Source organism: Corvus hawaiiensis, chromosome 12, assembly GCF_020740725.1.
Source record: "Corvus hawaiiensis isolate bCorHaw1 chromosome 12, bCorHaw1.pri.cur, whole genome shotgun sequence".
Lineage (NCBI taxonomy): Eukaryota > Metazoa > Chordata > Aves > Passeriformes > Corvidae > Corvus > Corvus hawaiiensis.
Window position 1 is genome coordinate 5807129 of NC_063224.1, and position 16594 is coordinate 5823722.

The following is a 16594-nucleotide window of genomic DNA, read 5'->3' on the forward strand; positions in this document are numbered from 1 at the left end:
AAGTAAGCAGTAAAACCTTAAACATTGATTTGGTGTTTTACTAGAACAAATAGAGAGATTTAAAAATAGTGGTTAGATGCTGAAAAGCACAGCTACAGTGAAAATAGCCATATTTTCTCTGAATAAATCCTCTCCCTCCAGGGAGCAGGCTGAGTGTGGAGGGGAACAGAGTTATCAGCCTCTCTTGTTAGGCCCAGGCTGTGCATTTGGCTTGATGATGGGCAAAAGGATGTTTATGGGTCTGTGTGAAGGAGCCAGTCCAGAAGCAATGGGCAGTGCTCTTCTGGATGGGAGCACGTGGCATTTTAGAGGGAGCTGAGTTGTTGATGCCATGCAGAGAAGTCCCTCTCCTCTGCCCTGGGACCCGGGGTCATGGCAGTGGCCTGGCAAGGGGCACTGCTCTCCCATGGCACTGCTGGCATCTCTGCAAGCCTCGGGTCAGAGGACCAAGGGTATCCCCCCAGAACTGGGACAGTTGGCAATCCTTGTTCTTGTGCAGACTGCGTGAAATGCACACCATTCCCCAGAGCTTACAGGCACAGCTACAAACAAAGCAAAGATGGCAGGAATGACATTCCCTTGCTAATTATAGTGTGGTCCCATCTGTATATTTGGTGTTATGTCACCAACTCCAGCCTGCTTTTTTCTAGCAGGGAAATACTGCTGTAGGTCGAAGCTCAGCACAAAAGGCTCCAGACCTCTAGTAATGTTATAGTTGCTTGTTTAACGGGGACGAAACTCTATTTTTGAGGGCTATCAGTTGGAAATCTGAGAGTGTGTTGGCTCAGGTGCTTTTTGGGTAACTCAACAGTCTGTGTTTAAAAAGCCCTTGGGTGTGGATAAACATAACAGAGTTCAGTGGCTGCACCTTTCATTGAACCCCGCTGGCTCCATTGGCACGTTGTGCATGGCAGCAAAGCTGTGAGCTCAGATCCATCCCTCCTGCATGGAGAAGGTGGGAGAGCAGCTATCTCCCTGGCCACCAACGTTCCTCTTGGCTGCAGACTTTTTGGTTAGTGGATAGTCTGTGAAGAGTTTGGGCTGCAGGACATGTGCATCACTCTCCAGGAATTCCCTCTGAGAGATATGAGGACAGAAACCACCCTTCTGGATCACCCCCTGGGGTGTTTCCTTTCAATCCTCTTGAGGATCTCATGTGTCCTCCTAGAGGCCCAGATATAGTCTTGGAGTCCACATCCCTGTTTCTGTTGGTGGAGTTTCCTGACTCCTGCTTGTAAAATGGTCGCAATTTAGGACATTAAATTCACTCATGTAAGATGCCATTTGTCCCTCCAAAAGAGCCCATGGGGTGCTTCATTCTTGCACATAGTACTTATTGAGCAGTATTGGTGAGCCTCATGCTAAATCATATAGGACTGAGATTTTTAATTAGGGTAGAGATGGGAGCCTCCAAATCTCATGTGATTAGAGAGTTCTCGTAACTTTTACATTTATTATATAGTCCAATTAGCATATTTCTTACTTTAATGTCTCTATTGCCCTGTTCAGTGTTGAAAATCCAAAAATAAGAGCACTTTGCTAAAACCTGAAAGCCATGGAGTGAAAATAGTCAAGAAACAAAAGTAAAAATGGGTATTCCTAATTTAATTCACTGTTTGGGCCAAAAACAATGAATGAAACTTTGGCAAAACAGGGAAACATCATAAAAACAAGGAAACTAAAATCTGAAAACCATCCACTTCACTAGTTGCGGCAGAGGCAAAAGGAATTTTAAAAAGTCAAATAAGTCTTTAAGATATCCTAAAATTAGGCTTGTGTGGGGACTTACAGAAGCACTGTGCAAAGATTAATCTCTCAGGACTTGCACCTGGATCTGTCCCCTGAGCTTAAAACCCCTCTCTGCCTATGGTTTTCTGATACATCCCAAGGGTATTTGGTGGAACTCATGTGCAGGAGGGGAAGCAGATCCTCAAACAGCTTTATGGGTGAGGAGCTGCCACATGAAGGCCACGGTGTCTCTGAAAGTCAAGGCGAATTCGTACCAGCAGAAATAAGCTCTGGTTTCTTGTCATGCAGGAAGCCGTTGGTGGAGCAGGAATTTAACAAGTTCACAACTTAACAAGTCCCAGCCTAGTGTCTGGACTACCAGAATAGATTTTTTTCTCAAATAACCCCAATCGCTCAATGCTTTTGTCAAATTTCTGTCTCTCTGTACCCAGTGTCAGCCTCAGCTTAACAATGAAGGTAGTCCCAGAAAACTTCTCACAAATAAGCAACCTATGCTCCCTGTTATGAAAGCAGCCTCCTACTGTCTGGTACATTAATTCTGTTCTTGTGGGGCACTGAAGAAGTAGAGTTTTCTTTGCCTGGCATGGTAACTTTCATTGCTTTCATTTTTTTAGGAGCTTCATGATTCTGAAAGGCTTAGTGTGAGCTATAAAGGCTCCACCTCTTTCTTGGCCCTGTAACCCATGAGCAGTTCAGCTGAGGCTAGGGGATTTGTGTATAATGATTTGGGAAAGTTGTGAGTATAAATAGTAAGGAATTTGAGATGTTTCTCCCCTCTGTAATTCAACACTCAATAGCTTCCCCTTCCACCCTGCACATAAGGTGCTGTACCAAAACCATGGAAAGAATCTGTAGAGCTTCAGATCAAGGAAGTTCATAAGCTAGCAGGCTTTTTTCCTGCCTGCTCTTTTTAAAAATCTTATAATATAATCTCATCTGGGGAATAGCATGGCCAGAGAGCTTTACAAATTTTCACCAGATCCTCTCACCAGGAGCATTTGCCCCAGGGGCAGAGGCAGGACAGCGCTCTGATCTCTTACGCACAGTGTGGTAAGGGCAGGAACTTGGAAAAAATGTTCAGCCCCAGCTTTTTCCTTTCTTTCTTCTTTCTCTTGTTGGTAGCAGCTACTTCTGAGAGAATGTTTTCAACCTGCTCTAAGCTCCAACCTCACTCTTCCTTCCCCTTCCACATCTCACTGGTGTGCAGGTCCGAGGTACTGGGTTACATCACATAGAATAGCAGAATCATTTAGGTTGAAAAAGACCTCTCAGATCATCAAGTCCAAGCTCAAATGATCAGAGCCATCTTGGCCCCAGGTCTGTGACGATATGCCCATCAGCCTGGAGCCCCAGAACAAGGCATTCCTGAGCACAGAGGTTGCCATTGCATCTGACAGCAGTGCTTGGAGCTGGGGGGGCCCTGGCCCAGGCATCTCTGTAGTGACGGGTTTGCTTTTAAGTTCTCCTCAGGTTTCTTTTGTCTCCATAGTCATCTTGGTCTTAATTTCTCCTGTTCTTTAAACCCTGCACACAAAATGCAATGTAAACCTCAAAACACCCTCACTTATTCCAACAGAAATGTCATCTCTGAGCAGTGTCAATGCAAATTCTCTGTAGCCCCTGTGATTTCAGCCCAGAGATGAGTCTCAGCTCTGCGCTCCATCCCCAAAGCCTGATTGAAAACTGCTCGTACAGCTCTCCAATAACACTGACTCGGGCACAGATGACGGGCAATCACAGCATGTATTCGTGTACATACATTGCCAGGCATTTGATGTATGGTTTCATTTTTGAATCTTGACTTCATTTTGCTCCATAATATTTGAACATGCAGATTTACAAATCAGGCCCCAGCATTATTGTTTAAAGAACCCTCAATGCTTTTGGTAAAAACCTGAGTAAGTATTTGTTATATTTAGAGGCAATTCTACTTATTGTCTCTTCATACCATAAGCTTTTCGCTGACCTAGATTTTGCTATTTCATTTTCCATTTGCTGTCCCACAGTACCTTTGCATGGAAAGAAAGTCTTTTGTCTTTTAGTGTTCTCTTGCACTTGCTACTTCATTCACCAGCCAAAATCACGCTCTCTGCCCTGTGATGGTGTAAAGAGCTTCACTGGGAGTGATTGTATGGCTGAAGATCCTGGCTTCAAACTAGAGGTAAAAAGCTATTGCAGCTTTTAGCTTTGTAGAATCCTTGGGCTGAAGAGTGCTGGAGGACCAGCCAGAAGCAGAATAGCATGCAAAGAGGAATGGTTTGTGTGTTTTCCAGCAGTAGCTATTTACAGAAAGAAAAGTGGACAGAGTCAGAAACTGACTTCCTTTCAGTCAGAGGGAGTAGTCCTCTCCCTGGATGTATATTACAACTATAGCTAAAGACACAAAACAACATCTTGATTTTAATTCTGGTTTCAGTTTTAGCATGTCATTAAAGAGATACCTGTATTGACAGGAAGAGTTGTAATGCTTTTGGGGAGTTGTTATTATCGTATTACACGATTATGGTGTTTATTGCAGTGGCGCCTTAGGCCTGAATTTACAAATGCTACGGATGGATTACATGGTATTATGCTGCACACAGACATTTTGCTGCATGTTCATGTTGAAATCCTGTGAACTGGACAATATAAACAAATTAACATTATCAGGGAAAACCTGTTTTTTAATTTAAGTTTCCCTGGAGACTGTATTTGGCCAAAGGACACTTGCTCTTGCTCTCACATCTTCTGCATCTCAACCATGTTCAAAAATGTTTTTACTAGCACATGTTAACCAAAACCTCATCCTCTTAAAAAAAAAAAAAAGCAGGCATGTTTTAAAATGCATTTGATCCAACCAGCTAGTATATTTTTAAACACGACAGTGTTATGTTTAACAGTGTGTTAGCATATGTCAATTAACTTGTTTCCACAGAGTGCTGACAGAAGTACCCCCATCACCACCAGCCCTGAGGGGCCCTGGGGCTCAGTCAAATCAGCAGAAGGGAGCCTGTGCCCACAACTCCAGCCCACTGAAACTCAGCACTGGCTCTTCTGGACAGTATTAGGGTGCTGGAAGAGGGCACAGTGCATTCGAAGTTATTCCTTCCTTTGCCTGCTGTGGTCTGCAGGTAACCCCCATGGCTGAGGGGATGCACCAGGGCTCCTCTGTCAGCACCCCAAATGAAGTCTCCTGCGAGCACACACGTGAGCTGAGATGCTCTCACTGCACACAACGCCCTTCCAGACAGAATAAATAGAGACTTTTTCTCACACTGTCAGGAGATCACACCCCTTCCCTGTGCCAGATATAGATGAGATGGAGGAGAAAAGATGCACGTGCACGTGCATGTAGCCCCTAAGTCTCCCCTGTGCCCAGAGCAGGTGGAGGGGATGGCTGTGTGTGTCTGGGGTGCTTCGTGTGACGAGTCATGGCCATGGCCATGTGGGCTGCTCACCTCCACACTGCTCTGGACCACGCTGGCCAGTGCAGAGGGAGCCCTTTAATCCATTGTTGGAAACAGCAGAGATCCTTTTGTCCAGAGACTGGCATGTGCTGCTGGATAAAGCCCTGGGAGTGTGTGAACTAACCAGGCGTATCCTGGCAGGACCTTCCTGTGCATCCCAGCCCTGAAATTGTGCATGATGAGAAGTAAATGGAGTGGGAAGCACACAGGTCAGGTCTCAGCAGCAAAGCAGGGATGCACACTGCTTTCCCACATGGATGTGCAAGTGCCTGTCCATGCGTGGCAGCTGCAGAGACCCAGGCAGGTGTTTGACAGGGCTCATCTGTTACTGCCCATGCAGAGGGTGTGGGAAGGGTGTATATGTGGGCATGCAGCAGGCTGAGGAGGTGTCCAGGGTCTGCATGGTGTATCCACATCCCAGCCAGACTCTGTGCACAGGAGCAGTCTCCAAGCAGACAGACTCACCTCTGCTGCTGTTCCTCACCCAGGGAATTTGGGCAACTTCCATTTCTCATTTCAAGATTAGTAAATGCATGAATGATTCCCACGTGTTCTGGGACAGTGTTAATGGGAATGGTAGAAATACCTAGAATAGGCAGTGTCCAAAAATAGGTCTCTTGTCCTGCCAATGTCTTGCACATGTTCTTAACTTTCCTGCCCTGGGAAGCAACTCCTGGCACCCTGCAGGGCAGGAGAGTTTTTCCATTCACTTCAGTGGGTGCGGGATTTCTTTCTGCCTTAGGGACCTGTGGATTTTAAAGGCACTGTCCATAAGGCACACTCAGGCTACTCTGCAGGGTCAAAGTGTTTTATATTTTTAGCATTGACATGATGGTCATGAGGGAAAAGCACGTTTTTGCCCCGCTCGAAGGGCATGGTCAGACGTGCTGCTCTGCTGGGGCTGCTCAGGGTCAAGTCATTACTGGCCCTGGACCATTTCTTCGGGTGCTGCACCTTCCTGCTACACAGCTTGGCTGCCATAATTGGAGCTGTGGAGCTGACCTACACCAGCCGAAACATGTTGGAAGTGGGGTTTTATAAATAGACTGTGTGGACAAAGGGTGTCTGCTCCGGGGTGTTTATGGGGCTGGGGAGAGGAGCTTGGGGAAAGGGATGGAGCCTGACAGCTCCCAGTGAAGCAGCACAGCCCTCTTTGCAAAACAGGGATCGTGGTGCTGGCAGAGCCTGCAGCAAGCCCTCGGCACAGGGAAGGACGGAGAGGCCACGACCCGGGGTGTGGGTGCTCAGCTATTTTCTCCCTGTGAGACTGGCTCCCAGGCCTTTGCTCATGCAAACCCTGACAGATCCCATCTAAATGAGTTGTTAGAAATTATGTGCTCCCTCCCTGGTCTGGGCTGGAGCTGAATTTTGCCTACCAGTCTCAGGGAGTAGGTTTTGCTACTGAATACAATTAAAAGAAGCAGAACTTGGCGCTGTGGGATCATGCCCAGTGCTGGTAGTCAGGGTGATTGACACTGAATCCCTTGATTTCTCCAGGGGCATCATAATATTTTAAACTTATTATTAATTACAAGTGTATTAATCTCCAAATAGTATTAACACTATTTCAAAATATAATTTTATCCTATCCAACCGACTGGGGAAAAAAAAGCAGTTTTGGATGAACTGAACAACTTTATAGACACTGTTCTTTATAACCAGATAGATTTTCCCTAGTTAGTTCCACTTCTATCTAATATTGGTGGAAGATTAAAGATACTGAATCAATGGCTGTAAAAGCTTACATTAAAAATTTTCAGTAAATGAGAAGAGGAAAATTTCATTAGAAACATAAATTGTAACAACTGGAATGCCTGCAACTTATTTTTAGTATTCTACTGACAGTCACACTTGAAAGCCTTTTTTTTTTCCAAATGTTTTCTTTTCTCAGATTAAAAAAAAAAAAGAAGAAAATGACCTCTAATATTTTGAAATATAGAACTAATTACAGTAGAGAGTGATCCTGATCCCACAGAAGTCAACTGCGGCATTCTTTATGACATTGCAGGATAGTGCCTCTATTAAGAAATAGTAAGGAAATGAGATACTTTAAAGAGAAGGGTTTAAAATGAACTGGCTCTGTTGGCCTCTTTTGTAAAAATACCTTAGAGCCACTTTTATCAAGTCAAAAGGTTCATTGAAAAGAGAGAAATGAAAAGATGCTGCTCATGGAGCCTGGCAAAACATGAAGTTCTCAACAAATATCTCTCCAATCCAATTATAACATTTAAATCAAGGAGGAAAAAAAATTATGAAATATAATGAAAGCTTGCTTTCTACTGAAAAAGTCTACTTGGAGATGTCCAGACCTAAGGGAATTACCAAGTCAGCCTTATAGTGGAGAAAAAATGTAATGTAAATGAGAGTAAATAATCAAATTTTTCTGGTGAAAATAAGTGCAGTTGTTTAATGTAATTTTGACACACAGCATAATTTCAGCATCAACAGTGAAGTTTAAAGAATCAGTCAGTGTGTCTTCATGAGATTTCTGTACAGAAAAGCCATTCAATGGGGAAATCTAAATCAAACTTCAGTTTGCACATTGACCCCTCTACGAGAGAAAGCCCTGAATTATTTTAGTTGCAAATAGAAAAATAGAGATGACCCCATTTCATTAATTTCTAGGTACCTTTTCCACTCAAAAATCCAACATGATTGTGGAACATAAATCACAAGAATTGTGATGTGTGACTGTTTTTGTGCTCATAAAAATCGAACTTCGGTTTATATCTCTAACACCAGCTCAGCCATTTACAATTGCACAGTTTTCCACAGTGAGCTACACTGGACTCACGTCACTGTGTTTCTTGCAGATGTAATTTTTCAATATCATGGGGATATAGTCCAAACAATTAAAACAATTAAAGCAGGGCATGTCTTCAGTATTTTACTCAATCTCATAGTCTGTATGAAATATATTTGTAATTTCATGTTCATTTCCAAATGGAGACAGATTCACACACCCTCACAGCCAAACTCAGGACAAGAACCAACAATTAAATGAAGCCTGAGATCCAGTCCAAAGCACGCATATACTCAATTTAATTTTTAAATAGCTTAATTAATAGTTTCAGTTAAAGCAAAGAAGTGAAAATGGGTCAAACTATGTAAACATTGGTTAGAAAAACACACTGTCCAGCCAAAGCATTGTAGAAGTGCTTTTAAGAAGAATGGTTTTTAAATTTAATTTAAACATGGTTTTCCAGCTTAGGTAAAAGCCCAGTTCAGACAAGGCCCAAGCCACTTTTTGTGCCACAAAGAATTACCGAGGTATGCTGAGAGTTTATTTAGTCTTTGCTTGTTCTGAGGCTGTGTTTCACTGTGCAGTCATCATTTTCTCCTTGCTGTCAGCACGTTGTTACCTCTCAGCAGCTCGGAGCCCACCGTGGGGAAGCTGCGCTGAGTCGCTGCCGGGACCTGCGCGAAGGCTGCACAACATCCTCCGCAAATATTTACTGGAATTTTGAAATGGGCTGGGAGACACTGCTATTGCACACTGAGTGTTTGCTCTCTGCAAACATGCAGGTTCAAGTTCTTATTGACACGGCTGTGATGGATGATGGGGCCCCTTACATATGGCTCAAGGCCAGGAGAGTGATTTTGCTCCGGAGTAGTCAGGGAGTAGAAGCAACACCACATGTCTTATCTGACCAGTCATTGCTCAGCAGCCCTCACTTCATGGGAAGATACACTTGTTAACTTCTTGGTAGTTCCTGGATTACAGAGGGGCAAAATCATAAAATTCAAGCAATTTCTCTCAATCCAGAGAACTACTGTATCGAGAGAAAACTGTGTTCTTTACTCTAAAAAAAATTTTGGCAAAATTTTTCTAAGATACTTTAATTTCAGTTTAAATTACACCAGGGTGTCATTTCAAAGTGGTTAAGAATTCTGCTTTTAAAAATCCTTTTTAAATTATACAGTAGCACTTACATGACTCTATGTATTTGTAGTTTGAAGTTTCTGCTACAGTGAGTTCTTTGCAGATTTGCTGATTTGCAGTTAACTTCCAGGTTCCTAACTTTTTGGCTAGAATAACTGAAAAGTTTCTATTTGCTTGTAGGTTGGGTTTTTCCCTGACTTTTTTTTTAAACTTTAATTTGATTAAGTTAATAAAACCAAAAAAGAAGAATTAAAAAAAAAAATCAGATGATAAGTACCGAGAGCGGCTCAGGTGCACTGCTTTAGGAAGATGTCACTGCCATCCCCTTCATCAGCACTTCTTACTGGTATGATAAATTTGGGAGTTTGAGCCTAAACTTTGACTAAGTTTTATCACATGAGAATTTTCCCCCAATTCCTATGTTGCACCTTGATTTGTGCAGAGCAGGTCATGCAGCACAAGTTGGCAATGTCTGAAGGTGTCACTGCTCTTTGCCAGCCATCCCCTTTGGAGTGTGAAGTCAGGTTTGGGGGAGGGAACATGCTGTTGGTGGCTTTTTATGGAGTACATGGCTGGCGGGTGAGACTGTTTTGGCCTTCCAGATCTGAACACCTTTGTTTCCATTGTAAAGGACAACACAATCTGTGCAGGGAACAAAAACCAGCTGCTTCTTCTCTCCACCTGCAGAACATCTGCAGAAGGAGGGAAACGTATCAAAGATCCTTATAATGAAGGACAGTTTTTACTGTTCATGTTCAAAAGCAAAACCACAACAGGAGACAGCGTCCCTTTCATGAGAACCAAACAGACATTTTGGGCTGGAGAGCAGGCTGGATGAGCTGACCTACTCCAGCTTGTCTGAAAACTTAAATGTGTCAAAGGTTCTCTTCCAGGCAAAGGGAAGATGTAGGAGAGGTTTTTATAAATGGCAGTTGGGCAATTAATGTTAACCATCAATATCAGAATGGCTTAGATTGCATGATTAACTAGTAAGAGTTTTGAGTTGGCTGGTAATTTTACATTAAATAGTCAGGCAGCCAGTGACTTGAATATTGATGAATTTCCTGTGTTTTATTAATATGCATTCTCTATAAATTAGAGGCTTAGTACACAAAGAAGAATCCTAATGCTCTTGCTATTTTTCATTGCCACAGGTAGAGCTGAATAATTCATAGCAATTAATTTATTTCACTGATTTAGCCTTTTGGGGCGGGGGGGAGGTAAGGGGGAAGTTGAGCACAAGTAGTCTGCAGGTAATTTTTCCATGTTTATTTATGATAAATAACTCACCAAACACATTTGAAGACTAATTCTTAGTTTTGGGGATTTTTCGTATCTTAAATTGGAGAAATTGAGAGGAATATGGGCAGAAGTGCAAGCAACCCACCAGTTGTTATAAGAACACAAATGAATTTTAAATTTTAAAAAAAGCCCAGCTAGTTGCAAAGACAACACATATAGGGTCAGGCTCATGTTGATTTGTATTGATCCGTGTAATGCTGTTTACATTGCATATTTCTGCTCCTCATTTAATTGATTGTAATTCTTCAGGACCAAGACTTTCTTACAAATATTTCTGTGGGCAGAATTCCTTGTCTGTATTTAATCCCTAATGCAAAGGTGAAATGCTGCCCCTTTTGCAGCCAAAGGAAGTTTTACCCTTCATTCTGAAAGATCCAGGATTCCACCTGCTGATGGCAACACTCTTGTTGTAAATAAACACAACTTGAAAGCTGTATCTGGTGCACACATAGCAATAATGCATCCAACATGGATGATATTTTATATTTGTGTGAAGTTTCAGAATATCCATAAGCAGATTTTTAAATTTATTTTTTAGTCAGTGGGAGATGGTGCCTTAAATATGAGACAAAATGTTGCAGCACAAAGATCATTTGCCAATCCTGCAGCTCAGGGAGGCTGCAGCCCTTTCTCAGTGTCACACTCATATCCTGAGCAGGTAATATCCAGAAACACACGAGGAGGAGGAGGCTGGATGATTACTGCCTCTCCCTTATGCTGGTTCTTACAACACGCTCACAGCAGTGAGACTTGCATAGCACGCAATAAATCATTGCCTCATTATGCTCCTTCTGTAGGTTTGTTTAGGGCACCTACTCTAGTACTGGCTATGGAGGATTATTTGTTCTTCCCAGAAATTCCTCTCAGATACAGAGTTCTGGTTTGATTTGCACAGAAGGAAAAAATCTCTGTGTCTTATTTTAAAAATAATTTCTTAGTGTGCACAACAATTTACAGAACTGCCTAAGAAAGTAATTTCAGCAATGTCTGGATGGGATTTTAATTTGTAGGTGGGTGATTTTGTTGAGAACAGATAAAGGTTAAAGAGGGTTTCTGTGGTTTTGTCTTTTTGTGACTTGTCAATATGAAGTATTAATAAATGAAACAGAGGGTCTTCATACCCTACTTTCTTCCTTCAGCCCTTCTTTCCTGCCTTCCTTTTTGCTTCCCTTCTTCCGTTCTTTCTTTCTCGTGTACATAAAAGCTGCTGATCCCTCACCTAGCCAGATTTTGTTGAATTATTGTAAAAGAAGCCCAAGTTCCTCATTAAAAAACATGTTAAGGTCTTCATTCACTTTTTCCATACGTCTTTAGCCAGTCCTAGTTCACAGCCGGTGCAGGAGGGCACCGGTCTGATTGACAGAATAGGGATTTTGACACTCGGTTTTGATTTAAGGAGACAAAATGTCCTAATAAAAAGCGTGCATTAGTTGGCCTAATTTACTAACGAGGAGCAGTATTGCTGATTTTGATAAAACAGTATTTATTTAGCATTGCACCAAGTAAATGCTGGAATAACCTACATTGTACCTGCAATGGATTTGAACAGCTAGAGCTGCAACTTTGGAGAGCAGGTGGGTACACTGCAACACGGCTGGGTTTTGCTGCAGTGTGACAATGTGATCTAGGATCCAATCCAGGCTCCTCAGAAATCAATGGAAATTCTACCCTTGACTTTACTGAGCTTTGGATCCTGCTCCAGTAGTGCCAGGATGGAAATGAAATTACTCCAACTTGGGGGAAGAATTTTCTGGCTTAACAGATTCAGTGTTTTGTATTGATGGGTGTGTTTGTGTAAGGGGTCCTGACTTCAAGTTCAAGTGTTTTTGACACATACCTTGCCATGATTCTCCCTCCTAGTCACAGTTCCCTGAAATGCAATAGATTTCTGTTTTGTGACCACTCACAGACATCCCAGATGAACAATGACATTTCATAGATGATTGTAATGTGAAACTCAAAATCATTGTAAGCTTGCTCAAAATGTGAACTGCCTTCACACAAAAGCTCCCTAAGCTTTCTGAACCTTACAGCAAAGCTGCATGTGTTCACAGCCATAAAGAAACACAGAGATAAGTCACTTTGGTGTATTTTGGGGTTTCACTACACATACTCCTGCATCATTTTGTCTCAGAGTCCTGGGTATAATCTTCATTTGATCTTAAACTCTTACAAAGAGCCTAGGAATAGAAGATGGGCTGAGGTCAGGACCAGAAAAGACTTTTTCCAACACCCACTGCAACGTGCATCCCCCACAAACAATCAAGACTCAGCAAGAGTTGTACCCAACTCTTTTTTGATGGAAGTGCAGTGGTGACCTTCTAGATTGATTAAAGATGTGACATTGATTGACTTTGAAGGGAGCCACATCCACCCTTCTTCTGCCAAAAAGGCAATGTGAAGCCTCAAGAATGGGGCATTGCTCTTCCAAGTACGTGGAAGACATCCAAGGGTAACGAGATAATGCAGATATTGGGATAGGGTTTCTCCCCTCCTCTCCCTCAAATACCATATAGCTAGATTTTGGCTGTACAGCCTCAGGCCTTAGAAGGCTTTTCTCTGATAGCTACTTAAAAGATGAAATAGCTGAGGAAATGAGCTCTTTTTATAGGTTATGTAGGATGTTTGGTGGTTGAGAATGTCAAAAAGGACTGGTGATGTTGACTCTGCAGGAACATTTAATGGTGATGAGAGTATGATGCTGTGAGGACCAGAGTCAGAAGAAGGAATGGCGTGATGGGGAAAAGCTTTATTCCTCTGGCAAACCCACCCCTGAGGATTTTTCACACTGTCGCTTTGGGGTGCCAAGTTTGGAAGATGCTAAAATGGCCCTATTTACCAAAGACACACAGTATCTTAACAATATCTGGTCTCTTTAAGGCACCTTGAGTTGGCACTGAGGAATACTGGCCTCCAAAATTACCACTTTTGAAAATCTAGGCCACTGAACCTGATATGAACTATCAGAAAGCAGAGACAAGGGAGCATTTATGTCAGAGAACGTATAGTGGCTTGAAAACTACAAATCAAAATAATTCACCCTTTTATGTGTAAATCTCCTTCTCTTTGATACACAAATTGAAAAGCTGTCTGGTTTCCTTGTAGTTTCCGTAAGCAAGCAGCATGTGACTGCACCCTCTAGAATGCTATTTAAGTGTTTTTTAAAGTGCAGACCTGTTAAGGTCAAGCAAGCTCATCTGTATGCTAAAACTGAGCCCACCAAACCTTACACCTAAAACCAGCAGGCAAGGGGGTCTGGAGTTCCATGGCTGCCCCGTGACAAGGGCATGGTGTGACAAATGGTGAAGCAGCAAAAGATCAAAGCACTTTTTCAGGGATAACAATAAAATCAGAGTCAGAAAAACACCAGGTCCTGGTGCAGGTGTCTGCTCTTCCAAAGCAGCCTTTGTCAGGTTTGACACAGCCAGCCCATCGCAAGGGGATGCAGGCAGGAGCTGGAAACTGGCAGTAAATAAACATCAGCAAATGAACGTCCTTTGAGGTGCATTTCTGAGCTGGTAGAAAGGCTGGAGAGTCCCTGCACGGAGGCCATGTGGAAGGGATCACTGGGACACACTGAACTTACTCTGAGTTTATTGGAAAGGAACTTTTGAATGCAAGCATGGAAGCGATGTGTTTTGCTCATATTCCACAGTTGTTTTCCCTGGTTGAGCACCTCAGTGCAGGTCCTGTGGAAGTCAATAGCTGTCTTGCCTTTCAGAAGGATTATGCCCCTAAATAGCTTCTTTAGGAAGTGTTCTTTGCTTGGTGATAACACAAAGCAGAGGGTGGATGATTAACACCAATTAGGATTATTTACAAGAACCTAGAAAACAATAGGCCCATAAATCATTGTCTTATCAATTGTAGTTCCTCCTGAGTCATTCAGTCATCGCTGGGCACCCTGCATGTTTCACTGTTCGTTAAGTACAGATCACACTGATGTTAGCTGAAGTGTGTGCAAGTGTTGAAGGTACAATATGACCTAAAATAGCAGCATGTTACAAAAAATTCTTATAGTTTTCAACATTTCTATGTTCTAAATCCCCTACAGTTTTCCCGCAGGTATATTGAGTGAATTTAAGGCAAGTGACAGTAGCCTTGTTTCTCTTGGGTTATGCTTCAGCTCTGTCTACACTTGTGTCTCTGTTTGGGATGGTTTTGCAGTAATGCCCTGGCTGTCTTCATTTGTTGGGCACTGGTCCAGCTGCAGAACAGCTTCAGTGCACACACATTCCTTCCAGAGGAGAGTCAGCGGGGGGTTCTCTCCAAAAGCAAGCCAGGGCTTGGTGGGACACACTGCTCTGATCCAAGGGGCAGCCACACCACCACAAAGTCCTTCAGGGTGTCTGTAACCCTGCTTTGCAAGGGGAAGGATGTCAAACCTCCCAGAGCTCCCATAACAGCCTGGAGAGGAGTTTGTGCTTTAGAGAGGGTCAACTGCTTTATGTGACACCCTTCTTGCTTGTGACTGGCAGCTCTTGAACCACTACTCCTCTTTCTTCCACCAAGACTCCTCCTGGCTCATTATCCTTTTTGTTTAGTAACTGCCCAGTCTTCTGTAGCTGTTCCTCCTTGCTGCTGATCTTTTTTACTTCTACTTTTATCACTTTTTGTGATCCCTTTTCCAATTTCCAACCTTAGTCTCCCAGAAGATCCGGAGTGGTGATGCCTGGATGCAGAGGAGATCACACTGCTTATAAATCTGCACCATGAGGAGGCCAAAAGTTTCTGCAGCAGCAGGAGGTAAGCCAGGACTGCTGGTGGGTGTAAGGAGCAGAGAGCAAAGCCACATGAGTTTGAAAAGAAGGCAGCAGCACCCCTGAGGATGGAGACTTTGGGGCCGTGTCATGATCCTGTACAGAAAACTGAAGAGACACTGAAAACTTCAGGTGGGAACACACCACCCAGCCGTCTGCTTGTGTGGTTTGGTCCATGGACCTTTGGGGTCTGCACGCCAGAGACTGAAAACTCTTGACTAACCCTAAATTTCCTCTTTGTGGACTTCTGAGGTGATAGGAATGGCACAAAAAAATCCAATATATCTTCTTCGCCATAATGTTTCCAGCCTGCTAACTTTCCCAGGACTACATTCTGCTCAAATTACTGGAACTTAATTACATGAGCTTTAATTTCAGTTGCTTGGCCAGCTTTAAAAACATATATTCAAATTTGAACCACAAGGACAGAATTTTTGGAGCCTCTTTGTCCTCTCACTTTGTGTTAATTTAAATGAGGAAACTGTGCCTGTGAATTTCTGCTTTACTTCACCTATTCCAAACCAGTCTCACTTCTGGAGAGATTTCCCTGACTCCCAGCAGTTTAAGGGGGAGCACAAAAACCTCCTTATGTGATAGTTTATGTTTTTGAAACTGCACAAACAATAGATATTTGTCTCCTGCTTATGCATTTTCTTGTAAATAAAATGTATTGAGACCAGCAATGGAGTTACATTACATGACTTTACACCAGATAATGTATTGACATTTTTCAAGGGAGTGTTGTATTATCCATAAATTTCACAAGTAGATCTTACAATGTTTAATTAAAATGAAAAAAGTGGAAGGAGAATCAAGGGAGGGACATGGAGAGAGAACATGAAAGGACATGAATGGAAAGTGGTGGAGTTGCAGGATAACATCACCTATCAAGGCATTATCTGAGAATTCCTATGATTAGGACTTATCTTTCTTGCTTCATTATTTCATTATAATCTGCTGCTTACCTGATAAGTAATACATGACCTCCAAATTTTATTGCATTTACTCACTTTCTTTAGATTTTGCATCAGTTTGTTGCCCTCTTAAGATCTTATTTCTGTTAAGGAATGAAGTTTTTATGTTTTTGCTGAGGTTGACTTGTTCCTCTGGTATTTCAGTGTTGTTATTCAGCTAGTGAGTGTCCCACAACAATTTCTTGGATAACACTTCTATCTATTACATTGGGATGATCAAGGATACAACTGCAGCTGATGTTCAAACACTGATGTGTATTGGGGTTGGACACCCACCTCCAACTCAGCAGACACAAAACTCTCCAAAAAGCCAATAAAAGAGGGCTTTTTTTAAACACTCCAACCCGCTAGTGGATTATCCTTAATGGGTTGGCAGCATGCCCCTTCCTTCTTCTGCAGGAATGCTGGCCTGGCTTTGCAGCCCTGGGTTTGGGTTTTTGGTGGTCTTGTTTTATTTTTTTTCCATGTTACAGCATGCAA

At 42.6% G+C, this 16594-nt stretch overlaps 1 protein-coding gene across 2 annotated transcripts in view; it reads left to right on the forward strand.

Annotated features, from left to right (window-relative positions):
* Window positions 1-15823, forward strand: part of MAF (MAF bZIP transcription factor) — a 62085-nt gene extending 46262 nt beyond the window's left edge. Inside the window, exon 3 of one of the 2 annotated variants that reach the window (XM_048317081.1) lies at window positions 15025-15823. The gene's annotated coding sequence lies outside the window, so the exon portion shown is untranslated. Of the gene's footprint in view, window positions 1-15022 lie in introns of both variants that reach the window. The other variant, XM_048317082.1, reaches the window with a different exon arrangement.
* Window positions 15824-16594: the final 771 nt, after the last annotated feature.